The sequence below is a fragment of the Ursus maritimus genome, unplaced genomic scaffold, assembly GCF_017311325.1.
Source record: "Ursus maritimus isolate PB19 unplaced genomic scaffold, ASM1731132v1 scaffold_36, whole genome shotgun sequence".
Lineage (NCBI taxonomy): Eukaryota > Metazoa > Chordata > Mammalia > Carnivora > Ursidae > Ursus > Ursus maritimus.
In genome coordinates, this window is record NW_024426230.1 from 14,866,123 (window position 1) to 14,880,029 (window position 13,907).

The 13,907-nt window shown below is 42.3% G+C and overlaps 1 protein-coding gene across 1 annotated transcript in view; it reads right to left on the bottom strand.

Moving 5' to 3' along the window:
* Window positions 1-1,052, bottom strand: part of SEC23A (SEC23 homolog A, COPII coat complex component) — a 56,208-nt gene extending 55,156 nt beyond the window's left edge. Inside the window, exon 1 of the mRNA XM_008693908.2 lies at window positions 922-1,052. The gene's annotated coding sequence lies outside the window, so the exon portion shown is untranslated. The remainder of the gene's footprint in view (window positions 1-921) is intronic.
* Between the last annotated feature and the right edge of the window lie 12,855 nt (window positions 1,053-13,907).

Consider the following 13,907-nt stretch of genomic DNA (forward strand, 5'->3'; position numbering starts at 1 on the left):
ACAAATAGCTTAAACTCTCTGATCCTCAATTTCTCATCAGTAAGAGGAGGGGTTGAGGCTAGAAAACTACAAAGCTGCTTCTAACTAAAATTCTATGAGTCAAATAAAAATGGTCGGACTTCCAAAACGATGTTAATTAGACTACTGGAAAAGAGAGAGAAGGAAGACTTCACGTTTATATTTAAATCCATGCTTAAATCTAAAACTTCTTTTAACCAAGTTAATTTGGCTAGTTATACACGGCTTTGCGGGGTGGAGGTTGAGGAAATTCACGGGAATTCAACATACACCAGAGATTACACGTCGATTTTGCTTTTCCTTTCCCACCAAAACGGGAAAACGCTAGCACAACAAAAAGATGGGTCCGATCTGAAAACGGCACTCTACTCGTAATCGAGGCCTAAGGCGTTAGCTTGACCTGCCACTTAATTCTCCTTATCCCCTTTGACTCCCAAGGCCGAACTACCGATGACGAAGTCACCTGGGTTCAAAGTCTAGGGCACTTCAGATCAGGCAAGGTACGAACCAAGAAGCTCAAGTGTCCAGAAGCGGTGACAAACTGAGGAAGGCAGATCGCCCGGGAAGCGGGGGTGGGTGCTGGGCGAGATGCTGAACTGCCGTTTTTCACCCGACTCCCAGCTTTCGCACCTTATCCTGGGAAGCTTGGTGAGGGGCCGGGCCAGTAGGCCCCGGAAAAACGAAGCAGAGTGGTAGGTGAGACGGTGAAGGGGTCAGGATTCAAAGGTGCCGCCGCCGGCGCGCCCGCCTGCTCCGGAGTACCAAGAGGGCAGAGTCAGCACCACCCCAGAGACCCCCGCCTGCCGGCCCACAGCCACATAGCTTCCCCTCCCCCGCTTTCCGCTGAGCGCCCGCGGCCCCTCCGGGGAGCCGGGGGGAGGCAGCCCCAAAGTCAGTCCTTACCCCCAAACGAGATCCGCACCGGTCGCAGCGACCGCCTTGCAAAATCCGTCCTGTCCGCCGACCTGGAACAACCGTGGCACTGCAATCAGGGCCGGCTCCGCCCCGCCCCCGGCCTCCGCGCAAAACCCCGCTGGGCCAACATGGCTGGTGCCGCCTCTGCCACGTCAAGGGGTGGAGGGGCGGGGCGACCGCGCCAGAGAACTGAAGGCGAGAGTGCGGGACCCGGCGGAGTGGAGTGGGGATAGGGCAGGAGGAGGAGAGAGGGGAGGGGAAGGGGCGTGGACGGAGCCGGGGCGGGGCTACCGGGTGAGGGAACTAATGGGGAGGGCGCGGCACTCGGGCGGAGCCGGGGGCGGGAGGCGGGGGACGAGGAGGAAAGAGGGGAGGGAAGAGGCGGCGACTGAGCCTGGGGCGGGGCAACCGAGACAAACCTGGCTGGGGACCACTAGAGGGGAGAGGGACCCTGGGGGAATTGCAGGGCCTTAACCCTTTCCCGGGAGCCACAGCAGATCCCACTTCCTGAGGGCCGCAGGGGACAGTGGGAACTTCTGTCGCCATTCAGACTCCTCAACTCTGGGCGGTAGGCGTCGGGTAGGACATCCTCTCCTGGAGGGCCCTGGTTGATTCCTAGAACCACAAAACCACATCTGCCCTAAAAAAACACAGTGAAAAGTTCGTTTTTTTCACGTAGTGCAACAAATATTTCCTGAGCACTACTATGTGCCAGGTGCAGTAACAATGCCGGTGATATGACATAGGCAAAACAGGCCAAAATCCCTGGCCTGTACATTGGATTTTTTTATTCCTAGACAGTCCACCTCTTTCCTCCTACACAGCATCTGCCATCCCTCCTCCTCACTACAATCTCTGGCGATTAATCTTAATGTGTTTTCTGCTTCTCTTTCCAAGGAAAGAGCTGAGCAAAATGGGAGAGACAGAAACAGGTTGGAAAGACAAAATTCGGTGTAGGCCTGCAAATAAAGTGAGCCCAGGATGCTACCTTAATGAGGATTCTTGACTGAAAGCACAGCAAGAAAACAGCTGTGGGCAATGGTAAAAAGGTGGAATAAGGACATTCGCAAAAAGAAGTAAGATCCAAGAATGAGTAGCGTAAATAGACATAGACAAGAGGATCCATGGGAAACCTGGAATTCGGTGAGGAATAAACCAAAGTATAGCACCTTTGATAATTTCATTCATTTCGTGGTCCCCAGAAATGCATCTTTGCCTTTCAGCTCAATGAAACCTAAGAAGTCATAATCCCTTGTTTTTAGCTGAACAAAGGCCTTTGTTCCCTATTACAATGAAATAGATGTTAGGATGGGCAATAAATTTATTTATATCTGTCTTTGTATACTGTAAGATGAAGGAGTTAGCTTAACCCTCAGATAGAGCATCAAGATCTACTGGACCCAACTTTAGGTTTCTGCGGTTTTCTTTTTTTGGAGTTCTATATGTAAGAACCCATATTTCATGACTTTTATTCTTTCTTAGAGGTCTTCCAAAGAACAGAGAAAATCATTTTTTAAAAAATAGAATAAAACTTATTCTATTTGTACTTGCCTTATGGATCCATTGGACTCTCATAAATCTGGAATATATCATGGGACCTCAGTGATCTTATTTTTCTATATCTTGAAACAGTCTGCTAATTCATCAACTATGGAATTATTTACTCATCAATTATTCAAGCTCTTCTTAAAAAAAAACTAAAATAGGGGTGCCTAGATGGCTCAGGCAGTTAAGGATCTGCCTTTGGCTCAGGTCATGATCCCAGAGTCCTGGGATCAAGCCCCGAATCGGGCTCTCTGCTCTGCCGGGAGCTAGTTTCTCCTTCTCCTGCTCCCCTTGCTTATGCTCTTTCTCTCTCTGTCAAATAAATAAATAATCTTTTAAAAATTAAATTAAATTAAAAAGACTACAATAATAAGAAAATGGAAGAACAATAAAATTACCAAAGATGATACAATAGTGAAGTAGGTCATCACGATTGCATTTTCTTCTTGCAATGCCCAAAGTACTGCAGCATTTTTCAAGATCTTTGTACTATGCTTTTAGTTTTCAATAAATATAGGTAAGAATTCAGAATTTGGAAGATGAATGCAGAGATACAGAGAACAGCAATCTACATCCTGATGATGATAGTGAAATCTTAAACTGGGAATCTTTAGATTACTATCTCCTAGAAGAATTTCTCAAACTCAAGTATCAATGAGTTAATATTATTTCTTTTTTTGTTTGTTAGGTGTTTTAATTTAAATATTTAAATTTTAGTTAATTAACATATAGCACAATATCGGTTTCAGGAATAAAAGTCAGTGATGCATGACTTATATACAACACCTAGTGCTCATCACAAGTTCCCTCTTTTTTTTTTTTTAAAGATTTTATTTATTTATTTGACAGAGAGACAGCCAGCGAGAGAGGGAACAGAAGCAGAGGAAGTGGGAAAGGAAGAAGCAGGCTCCCAGCGGAGGAGCCCGATGTGGGGCTCGACCCCAGGACTCTGGGATCACCCCTGAGCCGAAGGGAGACACTTAACAACTGAGCCACCCAGGCACCCCTACAAGTGCCCTCTTTAATACCCATCACTCACCTAGCCCATCCCGCACCCATCTCCCTCCATCAACCCTCTGTTCTCCATCATTAAGAGTCTCTTATGGATTGTTTCCCTCCTTTTTTCTAAGTTAATATTATTTCTAAGGACAAAAAAGAAATACTTTTTAAAGCTTTTATTTATTTGAGAGAAACTGAGCAAGAGAGAGAGAGCAGGGGCAGAGGCAGAGGGAGAGGGAGAAGCAGACTCCCTGAGACATGGGGTTCAATCCCAGGAGCCTAGGATCATGACCTGAGCTGAAGGTAGACGCTTAACTGACTGAGCCACCCAGGTGCCCCGAAATATGTTATTTTTATCCAGTTATTCATTCAAAGGAATAACTTGATATGTGCTCTCAACAAAATGAGACTGTCCAGATTATTATTGCAAAATATTGTGTAATCAAGTTATTCTTGACAGTATTCTTTCACCTTTTATCATGTTTATATGGATAAATTTACTTGATATGATTCTTAAGTAGACAAATGCTAATAATGGCAGTCGTGAATACTAAGATGATAGGAAGGAAATAGATAACTTAGAAATTAAAAATTCTGGGGCGCCTGGGTGGCACAGCGGTTAAGCGTCTGCCTTCGGCTCAGGGCGTGATCCCGGCGTTATGGGATCGAGCCCCACATCAGGCTCCTCTGCTGGGAGCCTGCCTTCTTCCTCTCCCACTCCCCCTGCTTGTGTTCCCTCTCTCGCTGGCTGTCTCTATCTCTGTCGAATAAATAAATAAAATCTTTAAAAAAAAAAAAAAAGAAATTAAAAATTCTTTGGGTTAGGGTGCCTGGGTGGCTCAGTCAATTGAGTGTCCGATTCTTGATTTCAGCTCAGGTTGTGATTGTGGGGTCATGGGATCAAGCCCTGTTGGGATCCCCACTCAGCAGGGAGTCCACTTGAGGATTCTCTCACTCTTCCCTTTGTCCCTCCCCCCACTTGCATGCTCTCGCTCTCTCTCTCTAAAATAAATAAATAAAATCTTTTTAAAAATTTTAGGGGCACCTGGGTGGTTCAGTCGGTTAAGTGTCTGCCTTCTGCTCAGGTCATGATCCCAGGATCCTGGGATTGAGTCCCACATCGGGCTCCTTGCTCAGCGGAGAGCCTGCTTCTCTCTCCACTTCTGCCCCTTCCCCTGCTTGTGCTCTCTCTCTCTCTGTCAAAATAAATAAATAAAATCTTTTTAAAAAATAAGTAAATAAATAATTTTAAAAATTAAAAAAAATTAATTCTTTGGGTTGCTTATTTATAAAACTAAAATACAAAAGTTTTGCAATTAGGGAGCAAAAAAGATGGCTGTCCTCTTTTCAATGAGCCTTTAAAGTTCTCAGAAAACTCTTCAGTCCTGTGTTTTGATGATATAAAAGCATGAAGAACCAGAAGTAACAATTAGCTAGGATATAGTAGTGATGCATTTGAGATCTGCAATCACTATTTACAAGATGGGTATGTTATAGACTCATGCATCACAGTTGCATTCAGAGGACATTGCCCATTTTGGATATGTCTTCAAAACCAGGAAAATACGGAATAAAAATCGGGATCGGCTATATTTAGATACTTATTTAGATTTCCAATAAAGTCATTTTCCATTATGCCTTTACTATTTTTATAAAAGCTTACTCTTTTTATAACAGCTTTGAATATCACTTTACTCTAGTTTGTATAAATAACTCATGAAATGATATAAAGATATAAAAATTAAAGAGTCCATTGGACTCAGATTATAAATAGTAAAGACTATTTTTCTTGGTGTACTGAAAGTTAAGAGGTTTTGATTTGAGGAAGAGAAAAATAGAGAGAGAATGGAAAATATCTTGAGCTCCCGGGAAAGGAGAGTTGGACTAGGAACTGGAGAAAGGGAAGACTCTCCTGAAACAACCTTCTCTGGCTTTCTAACTTAATCTATAGACATCCCTGGCCCAAGGCATTTGAGATTAATCTGTGAATCTGAAGGATATTTGTTAAACATTTACCAATATGCAATTGACTATAATTGTTGGCTTTCATTACACCACCTTGTACAGATCCTGGCACAAAATAATTGTTCCTTAAATGTTCATGAATGAGCAGCAGCTCTTTCTGCTCACAGGTTCTGTCCCCATGCTTTAATGAAACCACCATTTTTCACCATAAGAAAAAAAAAAGTTTCACGAATGAGCATGAAAACCTAAACAATCATAAATTATTATTATTATTATTATTATTATTATTATGGACACCTGGCTGGCACAGTTAAGCATCTGACTATTGATTTCAGCTCAGGTCACGATCTCAGGGTCGTGAGATCAAGCTCTGCAATGTTGGGCTCTGCACTCAGCAACCGGATCTTGCTTGAGACTCTTTCTCCCTCTCCCTCTGCCCCCTGCCTCAAATAAATAAGTAAATGAATAAATCTTTTTTAAAATTATTACTATCATCATTTTTAAGTTTTGACATTGACTATAAAAATATAAAATCTGATATAAGCTCCCCCCCAAATTCTTTATTTTCTTTATTTTTAAAAATTTTAATTCCAGTATAGTTAATATACAGTGTTATATTAGTTTCAGTTGTATGATATAGTGATTCAACAATTCTATACAATACTCAGTGCTCATCACAGTAAGTGTACTCTTAATCCCCTTCACCTATTTCACCCATCCCCCCACCTACCACTCCTCTGGTAACCCTCTGTTTGTTTTCTTTAGTTAAGAGTCTTTTTTTTTTTGGTTTGTCTCTTTTTCTCTTTTTTTGTCTTAAATTCATATGAATGAAATATGAGTAAATCATATGAGTGAAACATGAATGAAATGAGTGAAATCATGGTATTTGTCTTTCTCTGATTGACTTATTTCACTTAACATTGTACTCTCTAGATCCATCCATTTTGTTGCAAATGGCAAGATTTTATTCTTTTTTATGGCTGAGTAACATCCCATTGTGTGTGCGCATGTATATATATATGTGTGTGTATATATATGTGTGTGTATATAAGTGTATGTATATATATGTGTGTATATACACACACACACACACACACACACATATATACGTCTTCTTTACCCATTCTTCTTTACCCATTCATCTATCAATGGACACCTGGATTGCTTCCATAATTTGGCTATCACAAAAATTGCTGCAATAAACAAAATTCTTTTTTTAAAAGCCAATACTCTAAGATCATTACTTTTTCAAACTGGCATTTTTTTTAAAGATTTTATTTATTTGACCAAGACAGAGATAGCCAGCGAGAGAGGGAACACAAGCAGGGGTAGTGGGAGAGGAAGAAGCAGGCTTCCAGCGGAGCATGGAGCCTGATGCGGGGCTCGATCCCAGGGACCTGGGATCACGCCCTGAGCCGAAGGCAGACGCTTAACGACTGAGCCACCCAGGTGCCCTGAACTGGCATTTTTCAAAATGCCAGAGAATACTGAAAAGAGAAGGGGGCAGACAGCCTCTTTGCTGTCCTGCCTGCCGCTCCCTTGCCGTGTATTCAATAAACTTCTATCTTCTTTTAAAAAAGGTGGGGGGGCTTCTGGGTGGCTCAGTCGGTTAAGCGGCTGCCTTCGGCTCGGCTCAGGTCATGATCCAGAGTCCTGGTATGGAGCCCCATGTTGTGTTCCCCGCTCAGTGGGGAGACTGCTTCTCCCTCTGCCCTGCTTGTGCTCTCTCTGTCTCTCTCTGTCTCTCTCTCAAATAAATAAATAAATAAAATCTTTTTTAAAAATTAAAATAAAAAAGGGGGGGGCGCCTGGGTGGCACAGTCAGTTAAGCATCCAACTCTTGATTTCAGCTCAGGTTGTGATCTCAAGGTCATAAGATCAATTCCTGCATCGGGTTCTGCACTCAGCAGGGGGTCTGCTTGAGATTGTATCTCTCCCTCTCTCTCTGCCCCTCCAGCACCTCTCTCTAAAATAAATAAATAAATTTTTTAAAAAAGGAGAAAGAGGGAGAGGTGCTATAGTCAAATGAAGTCTGAAAACACCAGTTAGATTATTAAAATAGGTCTTTTGACTTGTCAGGGGTTGTAATATGCTAATACTCATTGTGAATCTTTAAGCACAGGATTTAAATACATTTCCCAAAGTTATTTGACCTTGGAAATTTTTTTCCAAGCACTATCTGGAATCAAGTATTCTGAACACCCTACGACTTTGTTTTCAGTCGTTAATTACTTTAAATACTAGTTAATGTGTAACCACCAGTATGTTCCTGCCTACTTCTGAACCCACAGATGTTTCTCAACCGAAGATTCCATAACTTTGAAGAGAGTCAAGGGACATATAATAATGTAAATTCCTTGATATTTTATATGGTCACCACCAGATGGAGCTTTCCCCAGTCCTTTTTCTTTTCGGAGTAATCCATTTTCCAGTATAAATCAAGTGCCTGCAATTTTTTCCAACTTGAATTCTCTTCCATTTGTTCAGACGGTGATATTACATGGCACCCACCAACTACTTTTGTAGTACTCACTAGGAAAAGCAATACTCAGATTGTTCTAACTTTGAATTTTCAGCATCAATAGTGTGTCAAATCCATATATATAGGGAATTATGCGTCTGGGGCTCTAGTCTGTGCACACAATTACTACAATCACATTAAATACAGTAATAACAAATAAAGCTAATTTAGAAATTACACATGAGAGTTACAGAATTCTAAATTCAAGTAGACCTTTCTGATCTTTTGGTCTAATCCCTATAAAGGACAGTGAATGTAAAGATAAGAGAGGTTAAATACCATATCCAAGGTCAAGGTGCTGATGCCCATTTAAAACCTGTAACACTGAGTTTTCATTTCATGCCTGTTTTTCCCTTTAAATGCTGACAAGACTTGCCTTTAAACTTTCTAGCTCTTGTTCAAACATCAAATGTTTCTATTCCACAGAGTGACCCATCAGTATTATATTCCAACAACACTTCATCCTGCCATTCTGATCAACTCCAGAATGATTACTAAGAGTTTATTTAATCAAACTAAACAAATGAAATCCTTTGATCTACTCTTAAACCATTTATAGTAACCCAAAGAAACAAATCATAGTTATCTACTGACAGATTTGGTTTTTATTTTATTCTCTTAAGTAGGTTCCATGCTCAACATGGAGCTCAAACTCACAACCCTGAGATCAAGAGTCGCATGCTCTACCAACTGAACCAGCGAGGTGCCCCTTTTTTTGATCTAATATTTATTTGATTTGTAAAGAACATAAAAATTATTAAAACTCATGTAGCAAAGAGGGGAACTTCTCTACTTTATTTTTTTCAAGATTTTATTTATTTATTTGACAGAGAGAGACAGCCAGCGAGAGAAGGAACACAGGCAGGGGAGTGGGAGAGGAAGAAGCAGGCTCCCAGCAGAGGAGCCTGATGTGGGGCTTGATCCCAGGACTCTGGGATCACGCCCTGAGTCAAAGGCAGACGCTTAACGACTGAGCCACCCAGGTGCCCCCAGAACTTCTCTACTTTAAAAGGAAGGAACTAGGCATGTCTGGATGGCTCAGTCGGTTAAGTGTTTGCCTTCAGCTCAGGTCATGACCTCAGGGTCCTGGGATAGAGCCCCATGTTAGGCTCCCTGCTCAGCAGGGAGTCTGTTTCTCTCCCTCCCTCTGCCTTTCCACCCCTCTCGTGCTCTCTCTCTCACTCACTCTCTCTCAAATAAATAAAATCTTTGAAAGGAAGGAACTAGATTTGTGTTTTTATTTTTTTTTTAAGATTTTACTTATTTATTTGACAGAGACAGTGAGAGAGAGAGAGAGGGAACACAAGCAGGAGGAGTGGGAGAGGGAGAAGCAGGCTTCCCGCTGAGCAGGGAGCCTGATGTGGGGCTCGATCCCAGGATCCCAGGATCATCATGACCTGAGGTGAAGGCAGACACCTAACGACTGACCCACCCAGGCGCCCTGTGTTTTTACTTTAAAAGAGGAGTAGGGGCGCCTGGGTGGCGCAGTCGTTAAGCGGCTGCCTTCGGCTCAGGGCGTGATCCCAGAGTCCTGGGATCGAGCCCCACATCAGGCTTCTCCGCTGGGAGCCTGCTAAATAAATAAAAGAGGAGTAAAGGGGAGCCTGGGTAGCGCAGTGATTAAGCATCTGCCTTCGGCTCAGGGCGTGATCCCAGCATTCTGGGTTTGAGCCCCACATCAGGCTCTTCCACTAAGAGCCTGCTTCTTCCTCTCTCACGCCCCCTGCTTGTGTTCCCTCTCTTGTTGGCTGTCTCTCTCTGTCAAATAAATAAATAAATAAATAAATAAATAAATAAATAAAAGAGGAGTAAAGTTTTGGTTTTGTTTCATGTTCTATAATTAAACTAGTCCTTGCCTTGATTTTCAGATATCAAGTCAGCTTTGTAGTTTTCCTTGTGGATATGGACCCCAAAGTTGGAGGACAGCATTCTCAAAGAGACAGAGAGATAGAGACATAGAGACAGAGAGATTAAAGAGACTGCTCATGCCCAGAGGGTGGGTGCCAGGGTGTCTGCTTTTGGCCCAGGTCATGATCTTGGGGTCCTAGGATTGAGCCCCACACAGGGCTCCCTGATCAGTGGGGAGTCTGTTTTTCCCTTTTTCTCTCCCTCTACCCTTCCCCACTGCTTGTGTTCTATCTCTCTCTCAAATAAATAAATAAATAAAATCTTAAAAAAAAAAAAAAAAAAGACTAGAATCTCCTTGTATCTATCGTTTCATTGCCTCTCTCTACTCTATGACCAGTAGGTCATAAAGGCTCTATTTAGCTACTTATTTTTATTGAGCTGTATCTTGTAAAGCATAGTGATTTACAGCAATGGCTCATTAAGTCTGACCACCTAGGACAGAATCTCAACTCCATCCACTTCCTAGTTATGTGACCTATGTATGTCAGGTAACTTTTTCTGAGCCATAGTTTCTTCATCTGAAAGTGAAGATATAGTAACCTACCACTTGGGATAACAATACATTGTAAGGATTAAATGAAATAATCTATATAAAATGTTTAGGTCTGAGAAAGAAAAGCAGTTTCTAAGGGCCTGAAATTGGGGCAGGCTCTATCAACTGTGCCTAGCTGTTGTTAGGAGCTGTCCTGGCACTCACAGCAAAGGCCATGTGGTTCTCCTGTAGACTATAAACCATTTCACAGCATACAACATCAGACAAGGCCACTTAGTGTCCCTGAAGGATCAAGACAAAACCAAGACAACTCTGTATTAGTGTCTGAATCAGACAAATCAAGAAGGTTGTTTAAGCCATAAAATGACCAATTACCTCCCTAACCTGACTATTTTGAGCGACTGCTCCTTCTTTACCAATTATACCATGAGCTTCCCTTTTTCCTTCTAACTTCTATATAAGAATTATTAAGAGGGGCACCTGGATGGCTCAGTCGGTTAAGCGTCTGGAAAAGCTCCAGTCATGATCCCAGGGTCCTGGGATGGAGCCCCGAGTCGGGCTCCCTGCTCAGCAGGGGCATCTGCTTCTCCCACTCCCTCTCCCTCTGCCCCTGCTCCTGTGTGCTCTCTCTCTCTCTCCCTCCCTCTCTCAAATAAATAAATAAAATCTTTTAAAAAAAAAGAATTATTAAGATACCTAATCACAGAATTTGTGCTCAGATGAGCGAGAGAAAGAATTCAGCTGCTAGATGTCAAAATAGGCAATTAAAGCAACAATGAGCCAAAACAGAATTAACGGAGAAGCCTCTAATCACTCACTATGATTCTCCCACTGTTTGAGGGCCAGGTGATCAGTGCAAACTTGGGGGTCAGCTCACTGTTGAGAGAGTCCCTAACAAGTGTTTTCTGCAGATTTATGGAACAAGGGCCCTTGTGAGGGTGGGGAGGAAAGGGTGATAGCAATGGGAAAGTACTGGGTACTGAAAGAGTGGGTCAGTTTCCCCGATAAGGAGACCTCCAAATGTGGACACCTGGCTAGGAATGCAACTATGCTTAAGAGCATGGCCAGCCAGGAGGGACTGAGTCTCACTGCAACTCCCTTTCGAAACTGCAATGCAATAGCTGTGCACCAAGTCTGGTGTGGGGAGGGCAGTTTTTACCTGTGAAGCCTGCCAGGTAAAACCTGTTTTTGTTTTTGTTTTTTTAAGATTTTATTTATTTATTTATTTATTTGACAGAGAGAGCCAACGAGAGAGGAAACACAGGCAGGGGGAGTGAGAGGAAGAAGCAGGCTCCCAGAGGAGCAGGGGGCCCGACATGGGGCTCGATCCCACGACCCTGGGATCACACCCTGAGCTGACAGCAGACGCTTAACGACTGAGTCACCCAGGCGCCCCCAGGTAAAACCTTTTTAACTGCTATGGTGGTCAGGCGTGAAAAACCACCCTGAGGTTTTTGTTTGTTTGTTTGGTTTTTTTAAAGATTTTATTTATTTATTTGACAGAGAGAGGGAACACAAGCAGGGGGAGTGGGAGAAGGAGAAGCAGGCTTCCTGCCCAGCAGGGAGCCCAATGCAGGGCTTGATCCCAGCACCCTGGGAACACAACCCAAGCAGAAGGCAGACGCCCAACAGCTGAGCCACCCAGGCACCCCCACCCTTAGGTTTTTAACCAGCAGTCAGACTCAGAATTATCCCCAATTCCTGACAGTAAAGCTCCACCATCCCCAAATCACCAAGGCAAATCCTATGATAAATAAGTTAGTTTTAGCATCCTTTTACTGAGACTTACCCTAGTCTCAATAATCATGTGACTATAGGAGGGTTCTGGTAGTCTATGGTTGGAGGGCATTGACAGCCCCCAGCACACAGTAAGAAGGTGCCTCATACATAACAAAATACAGCTACATTTCTCACAACCCTGTCTAGCACCATTTACTCCCTACTTTCCATGCATCAGCCATATTGACCTCCTTCCAATTTTTCACCTATTTCTTCTAGTAATAAGGCCCTGAACAAACTGTTTCCTCTACCTGCTGAGATTAAATATACAAACGGATATATATAGATATATATATATATGCAGGACTCTGACCTATAATCTGCTGTAACCATCCCAGCAAAACAACCTATTATTCTACAGTAACCAGCCAGGAAAAGCAGCCTGGAAGTCAAACTTGTAGGAAGTCATACTGCTATCTCTAGAAACAATCCAGGAAGCCAAAGAAAGACCTCATAATAATTGTCTCATGATAGCCAGGACTTGATTAACAATTGACAGCTTTCCTAATATTTTTCCCTGCTTCCAATTTAGGACCAAACAAACAAAGAAAGCCAAATATGCACCCCTAACCAATTTCAGGGATGTCCCTCTTCTAGGTAGAATATGGGGTCAGAGCATGCCACCCCCAATATGCCACCTTATTAATTATTTTGAGTTAAAGGAACTTGAAAAAAAGCATATGGAAGAAGGGCTCTCTGATCTTCCTTTTTTTTTTTTTTCCCCTGAAAGCAGGAAATAAAACTCTCACGTGAAAGGTACCCTCCCTATACCAGCAGAATTTTCCTATCGCCAGAGATGGGAAGTGGAAGCTGAGATAAATGTGCACAAACTTTATTAAACTAAATCCTTATCTTCCTAGTTATTTTCCCACAATTAATTGCCCCAGCTCAAATCTCTTTGTCTTACTACATTATCAAAATTTACTACCCTTCGTGCAACCTATTGTATAAGCTTTCAGTCCTACCTTACTGGGGTCTTGAATTTAACTGTGAAGGGTCCCATGTATGCATAAGAAATACTAAATAAAATTTGTATGTTTTTCTCCTGTTAAGCAGTCTTATGTCAGTTTAATATTAGGCCCAGCCAGAGACCCTAAGAAGGTGGAGGAGAAATTTTACCTCTCCTACAGGAGCCCACCTACAACTTTCCCATGCCACAGCCTCCAAACAGGGCATATCTGAAGTCTTCCCTTTTTTTTCCAGTATAAAGCTTTCTTACTCCACTGCAGCAGCAGAAAGCAAATCTTATACATTTTTAATTTACTTTACTCTTTCCTGAATGAATTCATTCCTGTGTATTTAAAATTTTAGAACCATTTCAAATCATTCATATACTTTCTTACTCACCTCTTCTTTTGGAAAATAATTATTGCCAAGGACAACCTGTGTTCCATTCTGCTGTTCTCCTTTCTTCCTTCATCCATGTGTAGTTCTGCCACGTACTTATACATGAAATCCAGTGTTAAGCATTGTTCCTTTGGTGGTTGGTCTCCTAGGTAATTGTTCTTTTATCCAAAAAACGAGTAGCAATTGCTAACAAGTTAGTTCCCCCCCAAGAAAACCCAAAAATTGGAAAAAAAAATCCAGAAGTGAAGTCATCACTTGCATTTTCCAATTTTTTCTTGATTATTACCAAAATGCTTGGGGACAAGAGCCTCCATATTTCTCTTCAAGTTTGTTTCTTCCAAAATCAGTTAAAAAAATTTTTTTTTAATGCTCACCTCCATAAGTATAGTTACTGTCACCAACGTTATTACAAAATCA